Source organism: Equus przewalskii, chromosome 19 (genome assembly GCF_037783145.1).
Source record: "Equus przewalskii isolate Varuska chromosome 19, EquPr2, whole genome shotgun sequence".
NCBI classification, from domain to species: Eukaryota; Metazoa; Chordata; class Mammalia; order Perissodactyla; family Equidae; genus Equus; species Equus przewalskii.
In genome coordinates, this window is record NC_091849.1 from 34,243,042 (window position 1) to 34,252,924 (window position 9,883).

The following is a 9,883-nucleotide window of genomic DNA, read 5'->3' on the forward strand; positions in this document are numbered from 1 at the left end:
CTCTTTGCTGTTGCTCAGACACATTCAGCCCACTCCTGCCTCAGGGCCTTTGCACTTGCTCTTCCCTTTGCTGGAGGTTCTGCCCCTAGGAATTTCTGGGACTCACTTCCTTGAGGTCTTTACTTAGCTCTCACCTTCTCAGGGTATTTATTAACCACCCTATGTAAAAAAAAAAAAAAAGCATCCATCACCCCCCACAACCAGCTCTCTTTCTGTGCCCCTGCCCTGTTTTATTTTTCTTCAGAGCACTTTCATCATATCATATATAAATTATCGAACTTTTCATTTATGCAGGTGCTTATTGTCTCTCAACTGGAACGTCAGCTTCCCGAGGGCAGCAATGTTGTTTGCTGCTGTGTCCTTGGGGCCTAGAACCTCAGCGGCACACACCAAGTGTTCCTTAAATATTGCTCAAGTGAATGAATGAATGAATGGAGAGAGTGAGAAACTCCACCAGGAGTCAGGAGCTAGAAGGAGCATGGAGAGATGGTGAACTGTGGAGGAGAAGGGAGGTCTGAGTGGACCTCTGAGAGGGGCCAGGTCTTGGCACGGCCTGGGGCACAGAGCCTTGCTCATCTGCCTTCCCCAAACCTGCCATCCCCATCTGCCGTCGGGATCCTCCTGCAGGTAGCTTTGCATGCCCGGCCCTGGATGTGGCACCCCTGTCCAGGCAGATGGCCAGGCCTGAACAAAGTGTCCCTTCCCCTCTGATAAGCTGCCTCCTTCAGGGGCACATGGGGCAGCACATGTCCTGCTGCTCAGGAAGTGCCCAAGGCCTGGCGGGTCTTTGGAGTGGGTACCGGCTGGCCGGCTGCGGCAGCCACCGTGCGTGGAGGCCAAGCGGAGAAGCCAGGGCAGCGGCCAGAGCAGCCCCCTGCCCACCCCCAACCCCAGCATGCGCCCACCCCTCATTTATGACACAGACCCCTGCTGGTCGGGAGGACAGCTGTGAACAGGACCCTGCCCGGGGATGGGGAGCCTGGGTTGACAGGTGGCCACGCTGGGGCGCTGGCCTGCCTTGGGCACTTGGTTCTGGGCTGCCACGGGACGAGGTTGGGCTGGAGGCCCAGGCAGCTTCAGGGACAGTGGGGACAGGCTAGGTACTGAAGGGGCGCCTCATCTCTTGGCCTCAGGGTAGGGGCTGAGGACCCTGGGTTTATCCAGGCTTCCCTGACCCCACCCTGTTCCCGCCCCCATCCCCCTCCATCCTCTGGTCTCTCTGCCTGTGTTTCTGGATTGACTGTGCTGCCAGGAAGCTGTCACTGGTTTCTCATGATTCTCAAGAGCCCTGAACCCTGAGACCCCAGGACCAGAGTCCCAGCCCCTCCCACCCCCACAGCCTCCCTCTTTCTCCACACACACTCTTGACTCGGCCCCTCCCTCTGGAAGCCCCTTCCTCCCCACGGTCCTGCCTGGACTTTCCCATTGTACCTGCAAAACCTGGGTCCTGGGGAGGGGAGTTTGGTGATGGAGCACAGTATCTTCTAGTGGGCAGAGTAACCCTCCCATGTCCATCCACACGTGCGAGTGCTTGTACACACACGTGCACATGCTTAAACACCCCTTGGGCACTCGCGCCCCCACATGCCTGCCCAGCTTGCTGACCTGCCCTGGGCCTTGGGGCCTAGGAGCCCTTGGCCTTCCCAGTGGTGGACAGGCAGGATGGGGCAGAGGCAGGTGCTGAGGGCCCAGCTCTGCGCTTTTGGGGCCCTGGTCTTTGAATCTGTAGGATGGATGCTGGCTTCAGGTCTCTTGGTGTCCCCCAGGGCCTGTCACCTGTGAAGTCCCAGTTAGCACAGGGAGAGAGATCTGTTCTGAGATGTTCTCTGTGATAGTTTTAAAACACGGCCCTGACATCCTTTGGCACCCTTCTCGGGGAGAGGAGGCCTCTATGTCCTCCTCTCCTTGAACCTGGGAGGGCTGTGACGGCTTCCAGCAATAAAGTATGGTGGAAGTGATGCTGTGTGGCCGCGGAAGCGAACTTATAAAAGGCCGCACAGGTTCCACCTGCTTCTCTTCCAATGCTTGCTCTGGGATGGGCCAGCCCCCGCCCAGGAAGTCAGACTACCCTGAGATTGCCCAGCTGGGGAGGCCACGTGGAGCTGGTCTCACCCACAGCCCCAGCGCCACCTGCCAGCCGTGGGAGGAGCCGCCTTGCACGTCCAGCCCAGCGGAGCCTTTCAGATGACTCCAGCCCCAGCCAACTTCTGATGGCAATCACACGAGACCCCAAGTGAGAACCGCCCAGCCAGGCCCTTCCCGAATTCCTGACCCACAAACCTTTGAGCCAAATAAAATGGCTGTTGTTTCACATTGCTGAGTTTTGGATAATTTGTTATGCAGCAACAGTAATTGGAACATTGGCCCCAAACCTTTCCTGATCCTTGTTGGTCCCCTTCCCACCCTGTCTGCCACACTGAACCCCTCCTGGACTGGGCCCAAAGCCCCAAGATGGCTCCCTGGGCTCTGGAATGCAATGGGGAAGCTGGGGAAGCTGGGGCAGCCCCACCCTCCCCCCAGGAAGTGCTGCGCTTACCCTGATGGCAGTGACCAACCATGCACCTGACAGGTGAGCCGCCGGGTGGCACCCTCGCCCTGGTCTCTCCTGTTTGGCCAGGACCAGGGTGTCCCTGGTGCCCACCTCTGTGCCTGCGTTGGCCCTCGGCCAGGCCCTGCCCTCAGCCCCTGGCACCCCATGTCTCCAAGGCCTGGCCTCCTGTCCCCCAGTGTGTTGGCTGAGCACGGCTGGAGCCAGATGAAGACAGGATAGCCCAGCATCAGAGCTCAGAGCTGTGGGACTCTGGGACCTTGGACGTGGCTGAGGTTTGAGTCAATATTAGAACTGCTGACTGGTGTGTGGAGGGTATATAGAGATGCCTGTCATCTTGTTGAATACTCACCACGGTCCTTTCCGGTTGGTACTTCATTATGCCCATTTGACAGATAAGGAAACTGAGGTCGAGGGAAGTTGTTTGTTCAAGATGAAGAGCTGGGAAGCGGCAGCTGGTGGTCCCTGTCATTGACTGCCCCATGGAGAGCAGAGGTCCTGGGCACGTCCTCTTGGGCAGGGGGACATGTAAGCTGAGCCTTGAAGGATGAACAGACATGGGACGATGGAAAGTCCTGGAAAAGGCCTCGGGCCTCGGTTTCCTCATCTGTCAAGTGGACATAATAACAGTACCCTCTCACAGGGCCGTGTGAAGATTAAATGAGTTGATGGAGACATAGGGGACTGTAGTAAGTGTTGAGTGAAAACTAATCCTTACTGGCTCTGAATGGGAACAGCGTGAGCGAGCGGTTGGGTGTGGTCCTGGCTGGAGGTCTGAACAGGTTCTGGAGGCAAACTTCCAGCTCAGCTCCCAGCACTCAGGCCCCGAGGGGAGGGAGCTGGAGAAGCCAGAGGAAGTTAAATTAGTCTGGAGCCCCTGAATTTGGATTTTTAGTCAGGCAGCCTGGTATATTCCTCTTTTAAAGAATTCCACCACCTCTGCCACCCAGTCCCCGGATCTCCCATCCCCGACAACACGGAAGTCCTCCCTGCCATCTAACCTCCTTTCCTCCTGCTGTGCATTTTGTCTTTTGGGACCAAGGGAGAGCTAATGAATCATGGTGGTTGGCGCCGGAGTCTGCTGGAATCAGGGCAGGTGCAGCCCGCGTGTGGCCCACGGATTGTGGCACCCAGAGAGAAGCCGTCCTGGGTGCAGAGGCCCACCTGGCTCAGGGTGGAGGGAGCTCCTCCCAGCCACCACCGAGGAGGAGTTCGGGGTAGGGTCTGTGAGGGCAAAGGGACAGCCCTCTACCAGGCATAATTCCTGAGTGACCCAGGTTCCCCTCCCAGATTCCCGGTCTGGGACCCTCCTGCAGAGTGAAGACTAAGCCAGCAGGTTCTGAGGTCAGGCACGTCTTAGTTTGAGTCCCACCTCTGTCGCTTGTTAGCTGTGTGACGTTGACCAGGACCCTGCACCTCCCTGAGCTTTCCTCATCTGCAAAATGGGGACACCTTCCTCGCCGTACAACCTCCACCAGCCCGTTAGAGAGCTGAGTTTCCGTTCCCTATCTGTGGAATGGGAATGATCCACTAGCCGTTTGATGCCCTCAAGTCCCCTCAGCTGCTCTGTGAGCCTCAGTTTCCTCATCTGTAAAATGGGAACAGGGCTGAGGCCAGACTAAGCGCACTAATGCAGCCACAGCGCCACCTAGGGGTGGACAACAGGTGTTGGCAGTGATGGTTGCTGTCAGCTTCCCCTTTCTGGCTCCCACCCCAAGACACTTGCCTCTGGGCGCCTTCCTCCCTGCTCCCCTTCCTCCCTGCTGTCCCTGATCAACCCTGGACAAACGCTGAGGGCTGGCTGAGGAGGGGGGGCCGCTCCTGGGAGTGGCTACATTTAGGAAGGGGGCGTAGAATGACAGCATGCCAACAAAAGGAAGGAGTCGCTGAGGTTCAGCTTGGCCCAACCTATGTCTGTCAGAGGCCCGCTGGGGTCAGGGGCTGGGCAGGGGACGGGCCACAGCCACCAGGTGCCCAGGCCAGCAGGGAGCCCTCCCCCTCCCACCCTGGAGAGTGCCAGGCACACAGCACAGACTCTCTATTTGTCAAGGGACTGGATGCAGCTCCCCTCACCAGACTGCGTGCCCCAAAGGTCCGGGGCTGGGCTTGCTCATGGCAGACCAGGAGCACCCCTTCCAGAGGAAAGCCCGCCCAGCCTTGAAGGTCCAGACCCAGACGGGCTCCGCAGCATCTGGGCCTCAGGAAAGCAGCACCTTGGGGTGCTTCTGAGCATCCCAGGGCTGCTTCCAGAAGCTCTGCTGTCTGGGTGGGAGGGGGGCTGCGCTGCCCCAGGCCTCAGAGAGGCTCCTCTCTTCCTCCCAGCTGGCCCAGGAGCTTGGTGGGGGTGTGGGAGGAAGAGGCTGCGCTCAGCCCAGGAATCCCCCCCCTTTCTCCATCTGGCCAGCAGCCTCCCCCGCTGCCCCAAGACAAGGGCCCCAGTGTCTGCTCAGCTCCTGGGCAAACAGCAGGCCTTTCTCTCCCTCTCCCCTCCAGAGCGCCTCAGCTGTGACCCCTCCCTGCCCCCTCGGAAGGGCATGCACACCCCTCACTGCACAACCTCTTCCTTCTGAATGATCCAGAAGCAGAGGCTGGCAAACCTGGCAGAGGAGCAGGCCCTGTTTGGCAGGTGGACCCCTATATTTCAGCCATTCCCAGCTTTGGCCGGGCAGCCCAGGCAAGGGCCAGTTCGCGGGGCCTCCGTCCTGCCAAGGTGGGTGTGGGGCGTGGCTGGAGGCCAGGGCCCAGCCCAGGTGGACTTGACGTCATCCTGTTGGTCTCCTGCCAGACAAAGGCTGCTCCTGCCTGGCCCTGGCCCTGGCCCCGGGGAGGTTTTTCCTGCTAGTCCCCTTTCCCAACAGGATCACAGGGCCGATGTCCCCCCTGCTCCTAACCTGCCTCCCTTGTTGGCAGGTGAGGTGTGGAGGTCTGGGCACACTCACAGAGGCCCGTGCGGCCTCCCCTTTCTGAGTGTGGTAGAGACAGGATCCCCAGAGGCCTCCCTTCTTCTTGGTGGCTCCTGCCAAGGTCCTGACCTAGACATCAGGATGGGGTGACCTCACAGGGTGTCCTGGAACTGTAATCAGACAGCCTCCACTGTAACCTCCACTCCCCCAATCTGACTCAGAACTCAGTGTGGGGGGATCACAGCCCAGCCTAGCCCCCTGTACTTCCTCCTCCGGGCCCGTGGGTGTGACAGGCACTCAGTACCTGATGACTGGGGAGGGGATTCCGAAGCCTCATTGGGGGAGATCTCAATAAAATCTGCCTCATCAACGTCCCCTCCTTGGTCATCCTCTAAAACAAAATTCCACCATTAGATTGTCCTTTCTTTAAATCTACAAGCACTTCTCGTTGTTGAGAACTCTGAGGACTATGCAAACAGAGACAATCACAGAGAACATGTGCTGACTGGGCTAAGTGCTTTACAAAGTAGTCACTTATGTTAGACAGTCTCCATTCACCGCCCCCAGATCCGCCGTCCACTCTTCTGTGCTTGCTCTGTGTCCCGGGAGGCCGGCCTCTACGGCCTGGCTGACCCAGGCTGCCTTGCCCTCTGAGCCAATGGCAGGCACGGGTGAGGGACTGCAGGGCAGGAAGGGAGAGAGGTCGGGGTGTTTGTTCCAGCGGCTCCTTTCTGAGGCCTAGGGTGGTAACAGCTCTCTGCAGTGGCTGGCTCCAGGGTGCTGCGCCATCCCTCGTTGGGTCCCTTACGCCTGTCCACCCGTCTGCAAGTCGATCTATTCACTAACCTCCCTTTAATCACCCACTGGGGACGTGTTGCCAGTTTCCTGCCAGGATCTTACTAACACGGCTCTGTATTCTCATTTTACACATGAGAACACTGAGGCCCAGAGAACCTGGGACAGAGAGCTTCTCTGTACAGCTGGTGAGCGGTCAGAGCCAGGCCGCAGGGGTCCTGCTCCCGGATTCTGCTTTTCACTGTCCGTAAAGGTGCCTGGGGAGGGGTCACACCTCACCTGCTGGCCAGCGCTCGGGGGAGAGGAGGAGGAAGGACCTGGAATAATTGGGCCCTTCGGTTTCAGGACCCCACAACCAGGGGGCTGCTCGCTCAAGAGGCCAAAATTAGAAGTGGTGGGGGGGCCCTCAGTCTTTCTACTGTGACCCGGGGGGAATCCTAGCAGCAGACTTTTTTATCTCTTTCTTCATGAAAGCAGGACCACGTGTGGGGTTTGCTGGCCGTGGCTGGGCAGGCTGTTTCCTCTCTGGTCCCTTGCATGTGCTAAGTGGTCAGCAATGTCTGAAATCAATAGATAGGGCACTGGGGCCGGGGGCGGGGGGCGGTGTGGAGCTGGGAAGGCCAACAGAACAAGTTGTGTCTCCTCTCAGGCTTCCGGGAGGGTGAGTGGGTGTGAGTGTGAGGATGAGAGTGTATGAGGGAGAGTGTGTGTGCACGCGAGAGTGTTGTGAGTGTGAGAGTGTTTGTGTGTGACTGTGCATGAGGGCTCCTGGGACGGGCAGCCCTGGCTGTGGCTAAGTGGTTGCTGTGGGCTGGGGTGCCCGCCCAGGGCAGCTTATGGCATGGGGAAGGAATTCTCTGGGAACCCCAGCGGGCCTGGGCTGGCACCCCACCCACGGCGGGTGACCAGGCTGGGTGGCTGCTGCACTGAGTCAGCCCTTCTGGCCCGGCTCTGCCCCGCCCCTCCTGGCCCCGCTGCCTATCAGGAGCGAGGGGCAGAGGAAGCCCTTGGGAACTCCCTGTTATCGGCCCCACACCCTGAGAAGGCACAGAAAGCACGGGCAGGGGATTGCTCCTACCCCTCCCCATCACAGTCGGGGAGGGCCAGAAAGAGCTTGAAGAACAGTCAGAGCCAAGGATGAAGTCTGGCAAGGTGATGTCAACGTTGTTTAGAAGAAGGAAGGTGAGACCCAGAGAGGTCTGTACCCTGTGCCAAGTCACACAGCAGAGCTGGGAGAAAGTCTCCAGAAGGCAGTTGTAGTGGTGCGGAGGGGGGGCATACGGGTGGAGGAGGCTTAGGGTTCAGAGCTGTGGCCCCTCCCTATGCTACAATTCAGTCTTATTCCCTGCCATGCACACACACACACACACACACACACACGCACACACGCATACATGCAGCATTCCCTTCTGTGCCCAGGGGAACGGTCTGAGCATCACCACCCTTCTTTCCTCATCTCCTCAGGCCTGGGTTGGATAGAGAGCGGAGGAGGCGGGTTTCCAGGAGGTCTTCCTGCTGGAGCTTGGAGCTTGGGGGTGAGCCTTGGAACATCTTTTTTTAAATCTATTTTTGGTTATAGGTTATATATCTGGATAGTCCAAAATTCAAAAGTTTTAAAAAGAGGTATGGTGAAAAGTAATTTCCCCCATCCAGCCCCTGCCACTCAGTTCCCCCTCCTAGAGGCCCCTGCAGTCACTGGCTTCCTGTGAACCCAGAGTTTGGGATTTCTGAGCAGAGCTTCCCATTCCGTTTTCCCTCTGGGAAAGGCTCCTTGGGAGGTGGGGCTGGTGGGTGCGGGGAAACACCCAGCCACTGAGGTTGGGGCCTGGACCAGGCAGACCAGTGGCCATGGGGACGGTGGTGGCCTCCTTCCTGGGCCTGAATTTGGCTCCAGCTTAACAGTGTCCCACTCAGGAGGGGTGGGGCCCATCGCTTCTCCTTTCCAACTGCTTAGAGCATCCCCGGAAGCTCCCCACCTCCCACCTGGGGGACCCAGACACCTGGCACCCTGAGCTGGGGCTCCCACAGTCTCCCTTTATCTCCCAGTATAATTTATGTACTTTCCCCACTCTCTTTCTCCTTGACAGTTGAATTCCACGCAGATTTATTAAGCACTTACTATGTGCCTGGCCTGGGCTGGAGACCCAAAGAGAAGTGCACACAGCCTCCTCCGTCCAGGAGCTCACAGTCTGCTGGGGGAGGCCGAAAAGGAGAGAGAGGGTTACAATTCAACATGGCCCACGATATGTTCTCCGGTGGTGGGGGGATCAAGACATTCCATGTGAAAAAGCCTGACAGTGCCCAGCGTTGGTGAGGGCGTGGTTCAGCAGGCACACTCCTCGTGGCTGGCGAGAGGGTGAGTTAGAACAGCCACTTTGGAGAGTAATTTGGCAGTTCTAGGAAGTTGACCAAGCATCTTCCCTATGATGCAGCAATTCCACTTTTTGAGTTCTCGCTCTAGAGTTTTTCAGACTTTTTGACATGTATCCTCAATAAGCATGCTCTGGGATCCAGAATACACACACTCCACACCCATGATGGACAACTTCCACCCTAATAGTCACCCTGATGACTGGTGATGCACGATGATATTTTCTAAGCAATTTTGAGTTTTAAAAATGCTGATCTTCGGGGCTGGCCCCGTTGCCGAGTGGTTAAGTTCGCGTGCTCCACTTCAGTGGCCCAGGGTTTCGCCGGTTTGGATCCTGGGCGTGGACATACCATTCATCAGGCCATGCTGAGGTGGTGTCCCACATGGCACAACCAGAGGCACTCACAGCTGGAATACACAACTATCTACGTATTGGGGGGCTTTGGGGAGGAGGAGGAGCGGACAAGGGAAGAGGAGGAGGAGGAGGAGAAGAAGAAGAAAAAGATTGCCAACAGATTTTAGCTCAGATGCCAATCTTTAAAAAAAAAAATGCTGATTTTCACCCACTAAATTGATTTCCTGACCCATTCATAGGTCTCAATGCATAGTTTGAACAACGCTGCCCTAGAGACACTCATGCATGTGCACAAGGAGACGAGAATGTTTACCTCAATGTTGTTGTAACAGCAAAAACTTAGGGCTTTAATGGTCGTCAGCAAAATGCGTAAACAAATTGTGATGTGGTCAGGAAGTGGACTGTCACCCTGCCGCTCCGTGCATCAAAGAACACACACAGGGCGGCACCATTTCTATAAAATGTAAAACCCTGCAGGATGCGATCATCCATTGTGTGTGGAGACATCTGTCTGTGGGACAAGCATCAAAATGGCGTGCAGTGATTCCCACCCAAATCAGGAGCGTGTTTACCTGTGCGGGGGGCGGGGGGGGGGGAATGGAGGGGAATGGAGGGGGGAAGGAGGGCATAAGGAACTTCAATTGAATTTTTAATTTAAAAAAATACATTGGAACCAAATTTTGCAAAATATTAAGATTTGAGAAAGCTGGAAGAAAGGTAAAGGGCACTCACTATAATTTTAATCTATGTATTTTTATTTAATATTATTATTTCTTAAAGTATTTCATGAAAATACTTCCAAGATTGGTGTTCCAGTACATCAGGGAAGGACACTTTACTCTGCCCAAGGGAAATGGAAAGGGGGCAGTGTGGAGGGCAACCGCATGAGCCCAGGGATAGGGACAGGAGTG

General features: G+C 56.7%; 1 long non-coding RNA gene across 1 annotated transcript; it reads left to right on the plus strand.

The window, feature by feature from the left end:
* The first annotated feature begins 7,229 nt into the window (after nt 1-7,229).
* Nucleotides 7,230-9,461, plus strand: LOC139077172 (uncharacterized). The gene is made up of 3 exons (XR_011529500.1): nt 7,230-7,428; nt 7,711-7,781; nt 8,334-9,461. It is a non-coding gene; the product is annotated as an uncharacterized lncRNA (long non-coding RNA).
* The last annotated feature ends 422 nt before the right edge of the window (nt 9,462-9,883 follow it).